At 52.7% G+C, this 18,734-nt stretch overlaps 1 protein-coding gene across 1 annotated transcript in view; it reads right to left on the reverse strand.

Moving 5' to 3' along the window:
* The window catches only part of GSG1L (GSG1 like), a 133,578-nt gene extending 131,006 nt beyond the window's left edge, over window positions 1–2,572 (reverse strand). The window contains exon 1 of the mRNA XM_040463628.1: window positions 2,529–2,572. The gene's annotated coding sequence lies outside the window, so the exon portion shown is untranslated. The remainder of the gene's footprint in view (window positions 1–2,528) is intronic.
* Between the last annotated feature and the right edge of the window lie 16,162 nt (window positions 2,573–18,734).

Consider the following 18,734-nt stretch of genomic DNA (forward strand, 5'->3'; position numbering starts at 1 on the left):
TGCTCACGCTTAGACACACATATGCACATGCTCACATGGACACTCACGTGCACACACATACCCGTGTATGCTCACACTTAGACACACATATGCACATGCTCACATGGACACAAGCGTATATGCACTCCACACGTGCCCACGCGTGCATACACACTTGGACACACAAGCGCATGCCCTTTCACACTCACACGCTCAGCCACCGGCGCGCGTGTGTGTCCACACAGGAGACACATGTGTGCAATACTCACGGGACCACCTGATCGCACACGTGTACACTCGCCCTCAACCCGACACGCACACGCACGTTTACGTGCGCGCACACGGGCCGCGCTTCCCGGAAGCCGGACGCGGAGCACAGTTGAGCCCAGAGCTCCCAGGCCTCTGGCGGATCACTGGCTCGGCGTTCTCGAGGGCCGCCCCCGGGGCCAGGCTTGCAAGATGCCACAGCACAGGGGGGCCCGAAGCGTGGCCTCTGCCCCAGATGTGAGATGTAGGCGGCTTCATGCCTCTAAGGCTCCGATTCCTCACCCGTCAAGTGGGGCGAGTCTGTCAGCGCCCCCCAAGGTTGGGGGGAGGCTTCTTGGTTAACGCCTGGGAAGCACCTGGTGCGGAGGAACCGCTCGTCGAACGTCCGCTCCGTATTACCCAGTAGTATTCCTGGCGCTTCTGGACCTCAGTTTCAACTTTTCTTGGTTAAGTTTACTTACTTTGAAAGAGAGGGAGAGCATAAGCGGGGAGGGGGGGCAGAGAGAGACGGAGAAAGAGAGAGAGACAGCATGACCGGGTCCATGGTGTCAGCGCAGAGCCCGACGTGGCTCTGCAATTAGGAGATTATGACCTGAGCCGAAACCAAGAATTGGAGGCTTAACCGGCTGAACCACCCAGGTGCCCCTCCTGACCTCGGTTTGGAAGCTGGGGCCCGGTTGCTCAGCTCAGAACTTCAGGGGTGGCCACGAGTAGCGGCCACATAGGGCACAGTCGCTGGGAAAGCCAAGGAGGAAACGGAGGAGGAAGTGCCCCCTGCCAAAAGGCTGCTCCGCCGGGGCGTCGGGGCCTCTTCCTGGGCCTGAGGGTCCCTGTCTCATGAGCTGCCACTTGGTTGAAGGTCTTCAAGGGGACAGTGTCTGTGAGACAGGAACATTAGCAGCCCCCGTGACATAGGTCCCCCTCACCCACTCCCTCTCTGCCATCAGCAGGGATGGGTCAGAGACGGACCCTCCAGTCCCCGAACCTCCAGACGCTGCAGGGCCACCAGCCCCACCGGCAAGAGGCACGAGTGGCCACGAGCCCCGGACAGGCACACCGAGATCCCCCTTGTTGGGACAGTTCCTAGCACTGGCCTTCTGCCTCAGTTTCCCCACGCTGACTCCCAGAACCAGAGCCCTCTCCTCATCTCTAGGCTGTCTTGAAGACACGTGCACCCCTCCCCTCTCCTGGCAGCCGTCCTCCTTGGGCAGGGGTGGGCAGGCGGGGAGGCGGCCGCACCCCTACGTCCCTCCGGCAGCGAACCCTCCAGCATCCATTCTCCTGCTCTTCCATAATAACCAAACCCCTGACTTCACTGAGCACACAGTTGCCGGGATAGCGATCTCATTTCCCAGCTTCCTTTGCAGCTGAGTCTGGCCCTGGGATCATGTTCTGGCCAAGGACACATGAGCAGGTGCTGCGGGCAGCTTCTAGAAACCTTGGAATTGACCAGCAAGCTTTGCCCTTCCTCCTTTGCGCCCTTCTAAGTGGCTGCCCAGAAGGCAGGTGTGACCGCTGGAGCACCAGCCGCCATCTGAGACCATGAGGACAAAGGCACAGAGATGATGGAGAGAGGCAGCAAGGTTCCGGATCCTGAGAGCTTCGTGGGGCAGAGCCTCCCTGGATTGCCTACTTCCAAACTTTTATATAAGCAAGGCACATTTGTCCTTTAAAGCCAGCTACTGTGGATCACCATTCCTGTGGCTAAACTTAATCCTGACTGCTGTGCTCACCCCACAGGATGGCCAGCCCCTGACCATCCTACCGGAGCATCACCGGGGGGCACAATCTCTGTTCGTGGGCCCCACACACCAGAGAGTCATCTCTGCACAGTGACTGGGGCCTCCCCACGCCTGTTGAGATGACAGACACAGGGCATCTGGCTTCCTGCCCCCGAGGTCAAATTCTGTGCTCAAGGCAGTGCCCCAACACTGGTCTAGCCTGACCCCAACTTCTGCACACCCGTCCCTACCTCCCCAAAGTCCTGCTGTGCCCTGGAAGGATGAAAGTGTAATGACTCTCAGGGCCACCCCGCTTGCGGAGGGGAGTGGTGCGGCGGTGGCAGGGGGTGGGGACAGGATGATACCCCCCCCCCGCCTCTGTCCCCTTCCCAACAGCTTAAGAAACTCAGCGCTGCAGGATTCAGGCTCCTCTGGGGAGCCGTCGCCCATGAGCGCGGCAGGAAAAGCTTTCATGGGGCTTTGGAAAGCCACTTGGGCAGGAAGCGTCTCTGCAGGGCACTTGGCTCACACACCTGAGACCTGAGCGGGGGCCACACTTACCCTTCTCCGATGCTGGGGCCAGGTCAATGAAGCTGCGACATGTTTCACCTTCGAAAAGAAAAGAAGGGTTTTCAGAATGTGAGAGGCAGCGTGGGCTTCAGGCTTTCGCCTCTCCCCTTCCCTGAGCCCTGTCGCCAAGTGGGCGTGGCACCCGAGCGTCTCTAACCTTTATTCCCAGAAAGTCAGTGTCCCCAAGGAATGTTTGCTGCCAACTCAGCTGAACAGCCCCGGGGAGGCCGCCTCCGCTCTCACCTCCTGATCCAACCCATCCAGCCCAGTCGCTGGCACCTGCTCCGAGCCCTCAGTCCCCCTCCGTGGCCTCAACCCCATCCAGACCCACCAGGATGAGGGCAGCCCCTCGCGGGGCTCCCTGGGCCTCCGCACTGCTGTCGCCAGAGGGATGCTTTGGAGCCACACAGTTCTGACCACATCTCACACACGCGCACACACACACACACACACACACACACTCCCCCCCCCTCTCTCTCCCGCTCAAAACCCTCTGATGACTTCCTGAAGAATGAAGCCCAAGTTCCTTCACGGGGACCCCTGAACTCGGCCCCCGACACTCCTCAGGCTCCCTCCACCACGAGGCCTCCACACGTGCCGTCCCCCCTGCCGGGGACATACTTTCCCTGTTCTAAGCTCTCACGGCACCTTGGTCTTCCCCTGTGGGACATCCGGTCACCCGACAGTTCTACCTCTTGCGTGTGACTCTTGGACGATGGCCCACAAGTTGTCAGCGCCACGAGGGCGTGCCCCACATCCTCGTGTACCCCCGCCCCCCGCTCGGGAAACGGCAACTCTGGCCTCCCACGTGCCCGGGCCAGAACTGCAGCGTCAACCTTGACTTCTCTCTTGCTCTCACATCTCCACATCTGGTCTGTGGCTCTGGCTTGGAGGTATACCTAGAATCCGACCGCTTCTCACCCCCTCCGCTGCTCCAGCCACCATTGCCCACAGCCTTTGGGCTGTGGCAACAGCCCTTGCTTGGGTCTCTCTGTTTCTGTCCTTATTCACACAGACGGATCATGTCCCTTTGTTCAGAAGCCTCCCGTGGTTCCCAGTTCACTCAGGGTCAGAACCCAAGTCCTCAGTGCGGCCAACCAGGCCCTGTGCGATCTGTCCTGCCATCACCTCCCCGACCTCGTCTCCTACAGGCTTCCCCCTCACTCACCCCACTCCAGCCACATCAGCCTCCTTGCTGATCTTGAAATGTGCCGGGAACCCCCCCCTCCCCGCCTCAGGGCCTTTGCACATGCTGCCACTTCTACGTGGAGCATTTTTCCCTCAGAGAGCTGAATGGTTTACTTTTCCTCTTTTTTACCACTTTCCCCACATGTTACCTGCTCAGGGAGGCCTTTCCTAGCTAATCTATTCAATATTCCAGAGGTTCCCTCCCCTGTCCGCCCATCTCTCTTCCGGATGGGCCCCTATCACCTAACACAGCGTCTGGTACATAGTGAGCACATTATAAACTAAATATTTGCTGAAGGAATATATGAATGGATGAACAAACCAACGGATGAACAAATGAGCGAAAGCCTTACACCCAAACCTTATGCCTATAAGAAACCGCAAATTTTCAGTCTCTTCCGGGGCCTCCTCGATGCTGGGCACTGTGCTGACCACTGAGGACACACGACCCAGCCTCCAGCCCCTTGGTCACAAAGGTGGCGCAGGCTGGACCCCCACCCACAGACGCATTTTGTGCGGCCCACACAGGATCCCAGCATAGGGAAAATGTTGCCTTGCGAGCCCAGATGAACACTCAGAAACCCCGGCCGTGCTGGGCCCCCAGGGCACACAGCCACAATCACACGGGCCGGATGCTGCCCCCTTCAGACAGCGGACGAGCCTTGGAGTCGGCCACAGTCCCTGCCCGTCCCTGCCTCACTGAGGCCACCCAGCCGGCCCCTGGGGGCACTGGATTGGCTGACCTTTAGGGTCTGCTTGTAACCCCTGGTTTAAGGATTTTACTGGATACAGATTTTAAGGATACAGATTTTTGTGTCCAAATGGAACGAACGTGGGTTGGGGGGCAAAAAAGATCTGGAAGCTTCCGGCGTTCTCAACTCATGTGTCTGCTTGACGCTTGTGAATTCTTCTCTAAGAAGGTCCCTGGAAGCCCCTGTGGGATCCTGAACGTCCTCCCAGCTCCATATAAATAAAGGGTGTGCTGGCACTTGAGGCTGAGAAGGAAGGCGGGGGCCAGATCACAAAGGGTCTTGAGTGCCAAGCTAAGGAGTGGATTCCTGCCTTATTGACGTCACCCCTTCCAAAGATTCATGAGGCCACAGGTGGCTGAACGGCACTCTTGTGGTTCTGTCATGCTTGTTTCCTCCCTCAGGCTCTGGGGCCCCGCTTCCCTTCACAGATGAAGACACTAAGACTCGGAGCCACAGAGGGAACAACCGGGGCCACATAGCGAGCCAGAGGTACCAAGATTAGAACCCATGGAAAGAGATGTTTGTTGACAGCCAACAACTGCAAGTGAGGGTAAAAAAAAAGAGAGAGACAACAGTGGCAAGCCAGAACGGACAGATCTGAATGAATTGTTTCATGCTTTCTTTAATGTTCTATGGTTTTCTCAAAATCTGGAGAGAGAAGCCTTTAGTGGTCAAATGCACACTGATGCCACCCAGGGCCACGTTCAGACCTTGTGGGTCCTAGGCATTTTGGCCTGTTGGGCTCCTTCCTACATAAAGAAATTAAATTAAATTAAAAATTGTATTTTTGCAATTGCATCGGTTAAAGACAAATACATTAACATTAAATGTTAAAATTTTTCGTCACCTAGAAGTTTATCTTTCTCTTCTGATTTTTTTATTTGAGAGAGAGAGAGTGAGGGCATGCGAGTAGGGAGAGAGAGAGAGAGAGAGAGAGAGAGAGAATCCCAAGCAGGCTCTGTAATGTGAGCACAGAGCCCGATGCGGGGCTCAAACTCATGGGCCGCCAGATGGTGACCTGAGCCAAAACCAAGAGTTGGCTGCTTAACCGACTGAGCCACCCAGGCACCCCAGTTCACCAGTTTAAAGTAACAGTTTAAAGGTTTTTAGGGGCGCCTGGGTGGCTCAGTCGGTTAAACCTCCGACTTCAGCTCAGGTCATGATCTCATGGCTCGTGAGTTCGAGCCCCATGTCGGGCTCTATGCTGAGAGCTCGGAGCCTGAAGCCTGCTTCGGATTCTGTGTCTCCCTCTCTCTCTGCCCCTCCCCTGCTCATGCCTCTGTCTCCCTCTCTCAAAAGTAAATAAACATTTAAAAATTTTTAATAAATAAAAAGTAAAGGTTTTTAGTGTATTCCTACTATATTCGCAAGATTGTGTGACCATCACCACAATCAACTTTAGGACATATTCATCACCCCCCCCAAAAAAAACGCCATTACCTATTACCAAGCAATCCCCCTTTCCCCCAATCCTCCCGGCACGGGGCAACCACTGATGTATTTTCCTTCTCTACAGATTTGCCTCTTCTGGACATTTCACATAAATGGAATCATACAATATGTGGCCTTTTGTATCTGGCTTCCTTCACTGTTTTCAACGCGTGATGTCTTCAAAGTTCATCCACGTTGTAGCGTGTATCACTACTTTGTTCCTTTTTTGTGGTTGAATAATATTCCATGGTGTGGCTACAACCCATCGTATTTATCCCCTCATTGGTTATCGGGCTTTGGGTTTGTGTCCGCTTTTTGGCTATGGATGAACATTGATGGACAAGATTTTGTGTGGGCAAGTTTTCGTTTCTCTTAGGTATATACGTAGGGGTGGAAATCCTGGTAACTCTATGTTTAACCTTTTGGGGAACCACTAGACTGTTTTCCAAAGGAGGAGCAACATTTTACAGTCCCACTAGCAATGTACGAGCAATGTTCCAATTTCTCCACATCTTCGTCAACACTTGTTATTGTGTCATTTTTATTATTACCATTAGTATAGGCATCCTTGCAGGTGGAAAGTAGTATCTCCTTGTGGTTTTGATTTGCACGTCCCTAAGAACTAGTGATGTTGAGCATCTTTCCACGTGCTTATTGGCCATTTTCATTTCATCTTCAGAGAAATGTTTATTCAGATCCTTTGCCCATTTCAACTGGATTATTTTGTCATTTTATTGAGTTGTAAGAGTTCTTTATATATTCCCCATACAAGTACCTCGTCAGATATCTGACTGCAAATATTTGGTCCCATTCAGCATTTCTACTTTCTCGACGGTGCCCTTTGATGTTGATGAAGTCCAATATATCTTTTGTTGCTTCTGCTTTTGTGTCATATCTCAGAAGGCTTTGCCTAGCCCAACACCATGAAGGTTTACTCTTCTTTCTTCCAAGAGTTGTATCACTTTAACCATTACCTTTAGGTCATCTATTGGACATTGACTTATGCATATGGTATACAAAGGTGTCTGACTCCATTCTTTTCTGTGTGGACGTCCTATTGTCCCGGCCCCATTTGAAAGGCTATTCTTTCCCCATTGGACTCTCTTGACACTCTTGTCAAAAATTAACTGGCTGTGAATGGAAGGGTTTATTTTGTTCTCTCAATTCTATTCCATCGATCTATATGTCTATCCTTCTTCCTGGTACCACACTGTTTTTGATTACTGTAGCTTTATAGTAAGTTTTGAAATGGAGTGAGCCCTCCAACTTTGCTTTTCATTTTTAAGATGATTTTGGCTATTCTGAACCTCTTGCATTTCCATGTGAATTTTAGAATCAACTTGTCAATTTCTGAGAAAAGAGCCAGTTGAAACTTTAACATGGGTTGCACTGAATCTGTAGATCAATTTGGGGAATATTGCCACCTTAATAATACTAAGTCTTCCAGTCCATGAAAATGGGATGCCTTTCCATTTATTTAGATCTCCTTTAATTTCTTTCCATAATGTTCTGTAGTTTGTTGCACATAAGTTTTGCACTTCTTTTGTTAGATTTATTCCTAAGAATTTTATTCTTTTTGGTGCTATTGTACATGGAATTGTTTTCTTAATTTCATTTTCAGATTGTTCCCTTCTAGCGTATAAAAATAAGATTAATTTCTGTGTATCGACCTTGTACACAGGTACCTTGTACCTGTGTACGTACCTTGTACGTAATCTTGCTGAATACGTTTATAAATTCTAATGGTTTTTAGTGGATTCTTAGGATTTACTCCAAACAAGATCATGCCATCCACAAATACAAATAGTTTGACTTCGTCTTTTCCAATCTCAATGTCTTTTATTTCTTTTTCTTGCCTAACTGCTCTGGCTAAAACCTCCAGCGTAATGTTGAAAAGAAGTGGCAGAAGCAAATGTCCTTGTCTTGTTCCTGATCTTAGGGGGAAAGCATTCACTCTTGTCCCAGTAAGCATGATGTTCGCTGTAGCTTTTTCATAATCTTTGTCAAGCTGAGAATACTCTTCCTATTCCTAGTTTGTTGGAATAACCTGCAATGATGTGACCCAGAGAGTGCCCCAAGCAAACCAAGGCTCTGGGTTTTCAGTGATTTGCTCAGGACCACACCAGTGATTTGCTCAGGACCAGGTAGACTCCAAACTCCATGCCCTAAAGTCTTTCTAGCTCTCTAGTCCAACTCAGTCTGTCAGAATTCCCTACTGCCGCTAGCCATTCCCACTGTGCAGAGCCATCAGATCCTGAAAGGAATCCCCTGAGAACATACCCGAGTGCAGACCAGGAAGATCCACCAGAGGCCAAATACAATGGCTCTCACACTTCCATTTCTGCTTACGTGGACAATACTGAACAGAAGATGTTTGAGCAGAGATGGCCAAACTTGGCCCACACTGCCTGTGCAGGGCAATGCTGCAGGTTAAGGAAAAATCATAGTAGTGACATAAGGAAGACTGGATCTTTCAATGGTCAACAAGTCGAATAACTGAAATCCAAACACGGAAGGAAGTTTTTTCTCCAAACCCTTGGTCTCCATGATAAAAATTAGCTAACCATTTGTGAGAAAGATATCAAACTGTACCATATTGCCTTAACGCTGTTAGAAGTAGCTTTTAAAACATCTTTGCCAATTATCAGTAAGTTGATACGTTTCACTAAGGGATTTAATTGGGGTATAAAACTAAAGATAAGTACACTTCATCTCTTCAGACTGAGGCTTGTCAATTAGATCACGGAGCTGTGGCATGTTATTGCCACCTGATGGCAGTGTATCTTCTGTGAACTGTGGAACAAGAAAGCTGGGAAGGACCAAGAAAGCTGGAAGAACCAATTTAAGTGGTTCTCAGCACTGGGAAGCCCAAGTCCCACTCACGGAGACCCTGGTTTAATTGACCAGTGTGTGACCTAAACTTCAGTGGGGTTTTAAAAGTTCCCTGGGTGATTCCAACATGTAGCTCGGCTGAAACTTACACTCCAATTAAAACAAAATCTATTCTCAACATTAGAAGAACCATAGTCAGCCATCTTAGTGACGGCCCGTGCTATCACAATGGACCCTCCTTCAAGCAACAGCTTGGGATAGGGCAGGACAGCAGAATGGCCAAGAGTCTGGGTTCTGGAATCAGCAGAGCTGGGTTCACATCCTGGCCCTGACGTGTCCCGCCACACGAGTCCCCAGTCTTTCTGGGCCTTGATTTCCTTGACTGTCTAATGGGTACAGCGCCTGTAAGGCTGTTGTAAAGACTTGACAGGGGCACAGAGGTCAGACACGATGCCTAGAACAGAGTGGGTGCTTAGGAAACGGTGGCTGTCATCATGACCATCATCATCATGTAGCTCACATGGGGCATGGCCTCTGCAGTCTAACGGAGAGGAGACCAGACGGATGCACAGACACCATCGTGGCGGGTAGAGGCGAGGAGTGGGGCTCAGAGCAGGGGCTCGAGAGCCAGACCAGCCTGGGTTCAGCCTGGCTCCATCACTTACTTACTGTGTGACTCAACATCAACCTCCTGCTGCCTCGGTTTCCTGACTAATAAAGAGTGGAAACCACCAAAGCTACTGTGTCTATAGTGCCTGTAACAGGGTGGATCCGAAAGGGTTGGTGCCACCCACCAGGTGGTTCAGTGGGCAGGAGTCCACACTGCCAAGTGGCAGCCGCAGGGCTGTACAGGTTCCCCCATGACTCCGTGTCCGGGGTGTGGCCCTGCATTGTCCGTTGTTTCCCCCAAGTTCATGGGCATTGTCTGGTAACTGCCTCATCCTTGCGCCTTGAAGAGCCCTTTCTCCAACCACTACCTCCCATTCTATTCCCTTTGGCGCACGGTGAGCTACTAAGAATCGAGAAGGTGAAAGAGAGTTTCTCCTCCCCAGGAAGGAGAGTTCCCTGAAGATCCACTGTGCTCCCACAGGCCCACCCGGAGGGTAATGCTGCCCAGTTCACAGAGGGGACAGAAAGGAGGAATTTGTGTAGAGGGAAAGTATTGGGTGGACCCACACGCTAAAGAATGTCCATGGCCCCCCAAGGAGATGTCAGGACCTTCCAGGAAACCAATCTGGGAGAGCTGAACATCAATCAAGGTCAGGGGTCACAGGATTAACCCAAATCTGCACCCCAGTGAGGATCCCACAGCCCCCATGGGGCCAGGAAACCATCAGCCGTGGGGAGAAGAGGGGCAGGAAGAAACTAGAAGTTTCTCCCAAAAGTTCTGAAAACTTCCCCTGCCCCAGGGGCTGGCGGGGAGTCTCAGTTTACGTGGGGTCTGAATCTCTCCCTGGAAAAGCTCAGTCCCGTTAGGCTAGTGGAAGAAAGTCACGGGAGATTCCCTGCTTGTACGAAGCAAGAACGTGTGTTCATACCCACCACAGCCTCCAGAGGGAACATCCTGTGTGGTGTCCTCATCACTGCACCTTGCCCTGAGGCAGGTGGCGAACAGGTGAGACTTGGTACCCAGCCCCAGCGCAAGGGTGGCCAACCCATGAGATCTCAACGGCTGGCAGTGACTGAGGCAAGCCGGCGGGTGACCTAGAGAGGGTGTGCCCCGTCAGAAGTGACCTCCTGGCCATCTGGACCAAGTCGGGGCTCTGGCAGGAAACAGACGGCTCCCTGGAAGGCTCACTGAAGACAGCTGAGTGAAGGCACTGTTCGCAGAAATGCGGATGGGGTGAGGGGCTAGAACTGTGGCGAGCCCTCACTTCCCTGCTCAGAGGGGCAGGCAAGGAAAAGGAGCTTGCGGAAGAGGAAGCCGCCCAGGAGGAGTTGGCACTAGGAGCCCAGCCACCCTGAAGCCAACATCTGGGCAGGGGCCCAAGAATCTGCATTTCTAACAAGTTCCCAGGCGCTGCTGATGCTGCTGGTCTAGGAACCGCGGTTGTTGTTTTTTTTTTTCATTAAAAATTTTTTTAACGTTTATTTATTTTTGAGAGACAGAGCGCAAGCGGGGGAGGGGCAGAGAGAGAGGGAGACACAGAATCGGAAGCAGGCTCCAGGCCCCGAGCTGTCAGCACAGAGCCCGACGCGGGGCTCGAACCCACGAACCGCGAGATCATGAACTCATGAACTGTGAGCTCATGACCTGAGCCAAAGTCGGACGCCCAACCATCTGAGCCAGTCAGGTGCCCCCTGGGAGCTGCGTTTTGAGAGCCACGCTTTAGAGGAGCAAAGCCACAGTCAAAACTTCAACAGGGAGAGAGTGAGGCAGGAGAGAGGGGGACATACCCCAACCTTTCTCTCCTTCTACCCTCGGATTTCCTACCGGCACCTCCCACTGGCCAGAACTACGGAGAACCCAGAGGGCGCGGGGGTCCCGGCCATTCTGTCCGCACAGGGCAGTCTCCCCCGGCACAGAGGGGTCAGAGGACAGACGTCTACGATCACCACAGTCACTATCTGAAATGATCTTGTGGATGCATTTGTTTACCATCTGTGTTCTCTACGGGATGTATGATGGACTTTTCTGCTGTGGGTGCTACTCAGGTGCAGATACATGTGGACGGTGGGCTTGACCATATTCTGGACCAGGCTGGAGGCTCCAAGCCTTGAAATAATGCATTAATGCAAAATACTCTCTCCATCTCCCCCTTCCTTAACTCTCTCTCTCTCTCTCTCTCTCTCTGAATCTTAGGAATCCAAATCACATCAAGCAGTGATTTAGGGAGGTGTCTGAATTAGTTTTGAGCCCTAAAAACATTCTTCTCTTGGATTCCCAATATCAGTGCTCTGTATTCACGCAATTGTATTCAACCAACAATTACTGGGCGCCTACGTGCCAGGCACTGGGGGCACAGCAGTGAACCGACAGATAAACCCCCACCCTTGTGGGTCTCCTGTTCTTATACTAAAGCGTATACATCAGCCATTCAAAATCCCTGCACCAAAGAAGGGCATTCCTTAGCTCTTCTGAATAACGCTCAGACAACGCTCTGCAACAATCCGAAGCTCCTGTGACCACGTCTCACTCACGGCTGTGTCCCCAAAGCCTGGGACAGTAACAGGTGCTCCAGATACGACTGTGGATACACGAATAAATGAAAAGCACTTCGTAAGCTGCCTTTAGCAAGAATTACCCCAAGTGGGGGATTCCAGTCTGCAGAATCCTACAGGTGGGCAAAGGTGAGACCGGAAACTGAGCGCTGGAGTGTCTCGGGGCCAAGCGAAGACGGAAGAGGCAAACAGAAAGGAGGCGTCTTCACTATCGAGGGAAGAGGCCCCGTTGCGCAGCCATACCCAGCGTCACACGCACCATGATGCAGGAGGCGTGGACACCTGAGGATCACTTGGACGTGACCCTGTCACACTTCCTGTCCCCTGTCCTCCTCTTCTGCTGCTTTGTGCCCTAGGGCTCCGATTTACATCCTTCCCTTTTCCCACCTCTCCATCTCAACATCTTGTCTCCTTCCATTTCTCCATGTCTGAGCCATCCCCAGCCTTGGGGATCCAGCTCAATGCCCACCCTACACCCCAGCCAAGAAGCCTGCCTTGCTCACCGACCACCTGCCCCATCCCAAGGACATGTCTCCCTGCTCTGAATTTCCAGCATTTTATCACAGTGTCTCCCGTTATATCGTCTCACTCTACCCCGGGCACAGCAGGGGCCCCCTCTGGTTCGGTCCCTTCTGGGGCTGTAAATGGCAGATCTCCCCACCAGCAGGTGGAAGCTAGGGCGCGTCATGTTGCCCAAGATCCAGGAGAGCCCAGAGTAAGCACCACGCTAAGAACTTGCCACGCATCACAACTGGACGAGGTCAGTACCCACCCCCATTTTACAGATGAGGAAAAGCAACCTACCCACGGTTACACAGCCAGGAAGCGTCAGAATCAAGATCGGGGCTCAGGTGTGTGTCTTTCCAAAGCTCTTTCCACCACACAAGGGACGGACTTGTCCAGAACAGAACATCCCACAGCCAGACGAGATTTTCGCGCTCAGGCAAATCAACAGTGTCTCTGAAATGTCCTTTTTAACTATTTCGTTATGGGGGAAAGTCCCAACTTTTACAAAAGCAGAGAGATTAGCGCAAGGAGCTCCATGGCCCCCCGGCAGCTTGGAAACTGTCACTCCACGGCCAGTCTTGTCTCTCTATGCCTGTGGCAGCGCCCCACCGCCCCCCCCCCCGGCCCCCGCACGGGGTTATCTTGAAACAGATCCCAGAAGTTGTGTCTAAATGGCTTTTTGAAGGGTTTGCTCCCTTGCTCAGAAAAGACACAGGAAAGGTCGTTCCTTCCTAGACTCTGTGACATCACCTTGTGGGGCTGGTGGCTTTCTGCAGCGTGGGAACGAGACGTAAAACCCAAGAGGCCCTGACCTGCCCTCACTGCTGACTGCCTCTGACCCAGTGCCTGCAGAGACCCGGCTGAGCTAAAGACAGGTCAGCGGGCACGTCGCTCCCACACCAACCAGAGCACCTGGCACACGTCCCCAGCAGAAACGACGCTTCCAGGAATCCACCCCGGACGCAACCGGCCAGGTCACAGCTGCCTCCGCTCTGGCTCACGACTCGCACCTGCTGCCAGGAATCCAACCTGAGGTCCTTCCTCTGGGTCCCGTCTACTTGGGAGAAAAGCTGGCGTGTGGCTGTGGAGGCCGGCAGGGCAAAAAAGCCTGGGCTCTGACTTCACGCAGACCTGAGTTCAAATCCCAGCCCTGCCATCTGCCTGCTGTGGGTCTGCGGGGGAATGATAGATTTTATTTATTTATTTGGGGGGGGGGGCTGGTTGCCGGTAAAGGATGATCGTTCCCACCTCAAGGGGTTGTCTGAGGGCCAAACGAGGTAACGGGGAAAGACCAGCTTCGTGTGTGGCCATCCACACCCCCACTGTTATTCATCGCGGATTGCAGGCCTCCCTCCTTGCAAAGGGGTGCTCTTCAAGCCAGTGGAGGTATCTGGGCTCGGGAGACATGAGTTCAAATCCCTCCTCTGCCTCTCCTTAGCCGTGTGACCGCAGAGAGCGACTTAAACTTCCTCACCTGCCGGATGGAAGCCATCAGGCAGCTGCCTTCTAGGCTTGCACAAGCAAAAAGCAAAACAAAACAGGAGAGTGCACGAAACGCCTGGCCTGTGCTTGGCTCTGTAATGAGAGCTATTTTTGAGTTTTCATTCCCTCCCTGGATCGCCGGTCGGAGACACATTGCGCTCTTCCCAAGGAGACCCGGGAAGCCTTCCCGAGCCAGGAGCAGGGGGGCTGTGATGGTGCAACCTCACCCTGAGCAGGTGGAGGTAAGCTGGCAGGGCACAGGCGGAATCCAGGGACGTGGCCAGAAGCAGATGCCCGAGGCTGGCAGAAGGTACGTGGGGCACTGAGGGTCGGCCAAGCTGCCCTTGGCACGAACACGCGGGAGTCCAGGTCCGGCAGGCAGCGGAAAACGGGCAGCAAGTGAGATGGGTGCTTGGGGAGACCAGCGTCCTTGGCTGGGTCCCCGGTTCCTGGGTCTGAGGATCGTGACTTAATTCCATACCCCACCAGATGGTGTGCTGAGGTTTCTGTGGAGCGCAGGGTAGGGAGAGGCATCAGCCTGGGTGACATGGTGAGGGACCAGTGAGAGAGGGGCAGTCACACTGGCCTCACAAAGCCGGCCAGCAAGTATCTGCTGACATAAACCGTGCACGGGCTCTGGGCCAGGCCCAGAGTTCTGTACAAACTACCATTCCCGTTTCGCTGATGAAGAAACTGAGGCCCAGGAAGCCTGAGTATCTTGTCTAAGTTCACACAGCCAGGGGTGGAGCCAGGATTCAAACTGAGACGGCTCGGCAGAGCCTCCCCATTTGGCCACGACCGCCTCTTAGCCGAAAAAGCAGCTTCTAGAAAACTCCACCCTTCCGCACGGGAGGTTCCCAGAGGCCCTCCAAAGAGGAGGGAGAAATCAGCGGCCACCAGGAAGTGAGCGCGTCCCCGGGTGCCCAGCCAACAGGACCCAAACGTGGCTGGTGCTGAGTTTGGTTCCGAGACCCAGGCTCCGGGGAGCCCGGCCTCGTGGAGACGCGTGCGCAGTTTCCTCTACGGTCGGCGCCTTCCGCTGGCGAGGAGGGCTAAGAAAGGCTGGTCCCGGCAACCGCGGCCGATGCGAAATCATTTTCACCGTTGGGCAAGGGCAAAAGTTCACACACCTTCGCTGGCTGGATTCGAGGAATTCAACTCCGGAATCAGACGATAAAGAAAAATGCCGGCAGATCCTGCGCGAAGCTTCTCTCTCGCTCTCCCGGCTGTGGCAGCGGAGTCTTGGCAAGCGCTTCCTTGGAATTCTCCAGAGGCCTCTGCCCGTTCAACCGACAGGGCAGCAGATGGTGCGCACTTATCTGCTGATGATATTTTGATTTATGTATCTCTTACAGATGGTACCGTGCCTTGATTTCTGGCGGGAGTCCAAACCGAGGGTCAACTTTCTGGGGATAATCACTCCTCCAAGTGGATAAAATACCGGAGGCTAAAATCCCGCCTGGCATCATGACCTCTCTACCGCGGCCTCCAGACGGGAGCCTTGCTCGGGCATTTCAGGCGCCGTGGGCAAACCGTAGGGGGAAAAAATTGTTCTATGGAGTTCTACGGCCAGAAAACCTCAATGCTTATCTGCGATGACTACGGCAGTGGCTACGTGTCGGAGCTCTGCGTTCACAGAACCCTGAGATGAAGGATCCGTGACCCAACCCAGACTCCCTGGGTCTTGGTTTCCTCATCCGTAAAATGGGTATGATTGTCACCGCGACCACATAAGGTGTGACAGCAGCAGCTAGCTTATCCGCTAAAAGTTGTGCTCCTCCTTCCGTAGTGCGGGGTGACTGCTGGGAAGTGGCCGCCCAGCCAGGCACAATACTTCCCAGCACCCCCTGCATTCTGGTGGGGCCTTGTGACTGGTTCTGCCTGTAAAGTGTGAGAGGCCTGTGGCCCTTCCTGGAGAGGGCTTTAAGAAGTGGCTGTGGGGGCGCCTGGGTGGCGCAGTCGGTTAAGCGTCCGACTTCAGCCAGGTCACGATCTCGCGGTCCGTGAGTTCGAGCCCCGCGTCGGGCTCTGGGCTGATGGCTCAGAGCCTGGAGCCTGTTTCCGATTCTGTGTCTCCCTCTCTCTCTGCCCCTCGCCCGTTCATGCTCTGTCTCTCTCTGTCCCAAAAATAAATAAACGTTGAAAAAAAAAAATTTTATTAAAAAAAAAAAAAAAAAAGAAGTGGCTGTGCCTGGGGCGCCCGGGTGGCTCGGTCGGTGAAGCTTCCGGCTTCAGTTCAGGTCATGATCTCGAGGCTCGTGAGTTCGAGAACCCGCGTCGGGCTCTGTGCCGACGGCTCGGAGCCCGGAGCCTGCTGCGGATTCTGTGTCTCCCTCTCTCTCTCTCTCTCTCTCTCTCTCTGCCCCTCCCCCACTCACGCTCTGCCTCTGTCTCTCAAAAAACTGAATAAACATTAAAAAATTTTTTTAAAAAAAGTGGATGTGCCTTCAGCAAAGGAAACAATCAACGAAACTAAAAGGCAACTGACAGAAGGGGAGAAGACAGTTGAAAATGGCCTATCGGATAAAGGGTTAGTATCCAAAATCTATAGAGAACTTCCCAAACCCCACACCCGAAACACAAAGAATCCAGTGAAGAAATGGGCAGAAGACATGAATAGACACTTCTCCAAAGAAGATATCCAGATGGCCAACAGACACACGAAAAGATGCTCAACCTCGCTCATCATCAGGGAAATAGAAATCAAAACCACACTGAGACACCACCTCACACCGGTCAGAGTGGCTAAAATTAACAACTCCGGGAACAACAGATGCTGGCGAGGATGTGGAGAAACGGGAACCCTCCTGGACTGTTGGTGGGAATGCAAACTGGTGCAGCCGCTCTGAAACACAGCATGGAGCCTCCTCAGAAAATTAGAAACGGAACTACCCTACGACCCGGCAATTGCGCTATTAGAAATTTATCCAAAGGATACAGAAATGCTGATTCAAAGGGGCACATGCACCCCAATGTTCACAGCAGCACTATCGACAACAGCCAAAGTATGGAAAGAGCCCAAATGTCCATCAACTGATGAATGGGTTAAGAAGATGTGGTTTGTATATGCAATGGAGTATTACTTGGCAATCAAAAAGAATGAAATCTTGCCCTTTGCCACAACACGGGGGGAACTAGAGCGTATTATGCTAAGCGAAATTCGCCAGAGAAAGACAGATATTCACATGATTTCGCTCATCTGTGGAATCTGAGAAACCTAACAGATGATCATAGAGGAAGGGAAGGAAAAAATGAGATAAAAACAGAGAGGGAGGCAAACCATAAGAGACTTCTTAAACACAGAGAACAAACTGAGGGTTGACGGGGGTGGGGGAAGTGGGTGATGGGCACTGAGGAGGGCCCTTGTTGGGATGAGCACTTGGGTATCATACGTAAGTGATGAATCACTGAATTCTACTCCCGGATCCAAAGACGACACGGGATGTGAACTAACCTGAGAATACAAAATAAAAAAGCGGATGTGTCTTCTCTCTCCTCTGCCACCCCGATATAAAAGGCTCCAAGATCCTGGGGAGCTTGGAGCCACAATAGGAAGATTTCCTGGTCCCCCGATCACTGGGTGGAGGAGAGCCGCCATCCGCGGATCGCCTGGTACTGAAATGTTACATGAGCAAACACGAAATTGCTACTATGCTGACCCACAGGCGTCTCCACGTTTATTTGTTACAGCGGCTACCGGTTGCCTGCCACATAGTTGGGGACCCGACGGGACCACACGTGTGAGACACTGGCGCATGGCAAGCACTCCGTTAAGTGGTCACAATTCACAATTATCATCATCATCTTTCAAGGGAGCTTGATAAATTCAGGAGATCGTGATTTTTTTATGGCTTCCCATCTGTCGGATTTGGTTAAAGCGAATCTGCTTTTCCTAATACCTCGGTGTTATTACTGCCCCCCCTTTTTTTTTTACCACCAGGAATCCATGAGCTGTCCTGTTTTGACAGGACAAAATCACGTTCTGAAAGAGACATTTAAAAGCACACGGCGGCTGACACGGCGATCACGGCCCACGGTCGTCTCGACCCGGGGTTCCCTCTCTGCCCTCCGCACAGAATTACCCAAATTCAGCCAGAGGTGGAGGAGGGGGCGTAAGAAGGTGGAGCCCACTGCCCCCCGGTTTCCAGATGCAGAAACAGAGGCCCAGGGAGGGCTCATGCGTTGCCTGAGTTCTGTCACGAGTCGGATACTGAGCCGAAGCTGGAACCCGAGTCCTCCGCCTTCCCATCCAGAAGGTAAGGGAGGACAGAGAAGCCCACAGCGCCTGGTGACAGAAAATAACAAAAGCAAACACTCACTGAGCACTTCCTATGTGCCACGCCCTGCCGTCAGTCTCCAGAGGCACACTTCCTTACCTACTTCTCGAAACCACACAAAGGAGCTACTGTTTTTGTTCCCATTTATCAGATGAAGAAACTGAGGCCCAGCGAGGTTACGTACCTGACCCCTTCCAATGCACAAAGATAATACGTGGTGGATCCAGGATTCCACCCAGGGTGCCGTAACTATCCTATGGAGGCCCCACTTTTAATCACGGTGGAGAGATAGAACTTATAAGAAGGATCCACTCCAGGGAGCGGCACTAAACCCACTTGAGCCCAAGGAGCGGGCGTCTGTCCGATACAACCCAAGAAGAGTCCAGCCATAGAAAAGGCCCCTCCGTGGGGCGCCTGGGTGGCTCAGTCCGTTAAGCGTCTGACTTCGGCTCAGGTCACGATCTCGCGGTCCGTGAGTTCGAGCCCCGCGTCGGGCTCTGTGCTGACAGCTCGGAGCCTGGAGCCTGCTTCGGATTCTGTGTCTCCCTCTCTCTCTGCCCCTCCCC

The sequence above is a fragment of the Herpailurus yagouaroundi genome, unplaced genomic scaffold (genome assembly GCF_014898765.1).
Source record: "Herpailurus yagouaroundi ecotype Mexico unplaced genomic scaffold, PumYag 410, whole genome shotgun sequence".
In the NCBI taxonomy this organism is placed as follows: Eukaryota; Metazoa; Chordata; class Mammalia; order Carnivora; family Felidae; genus Herpailurus; species Herpailurus yagouaroundi.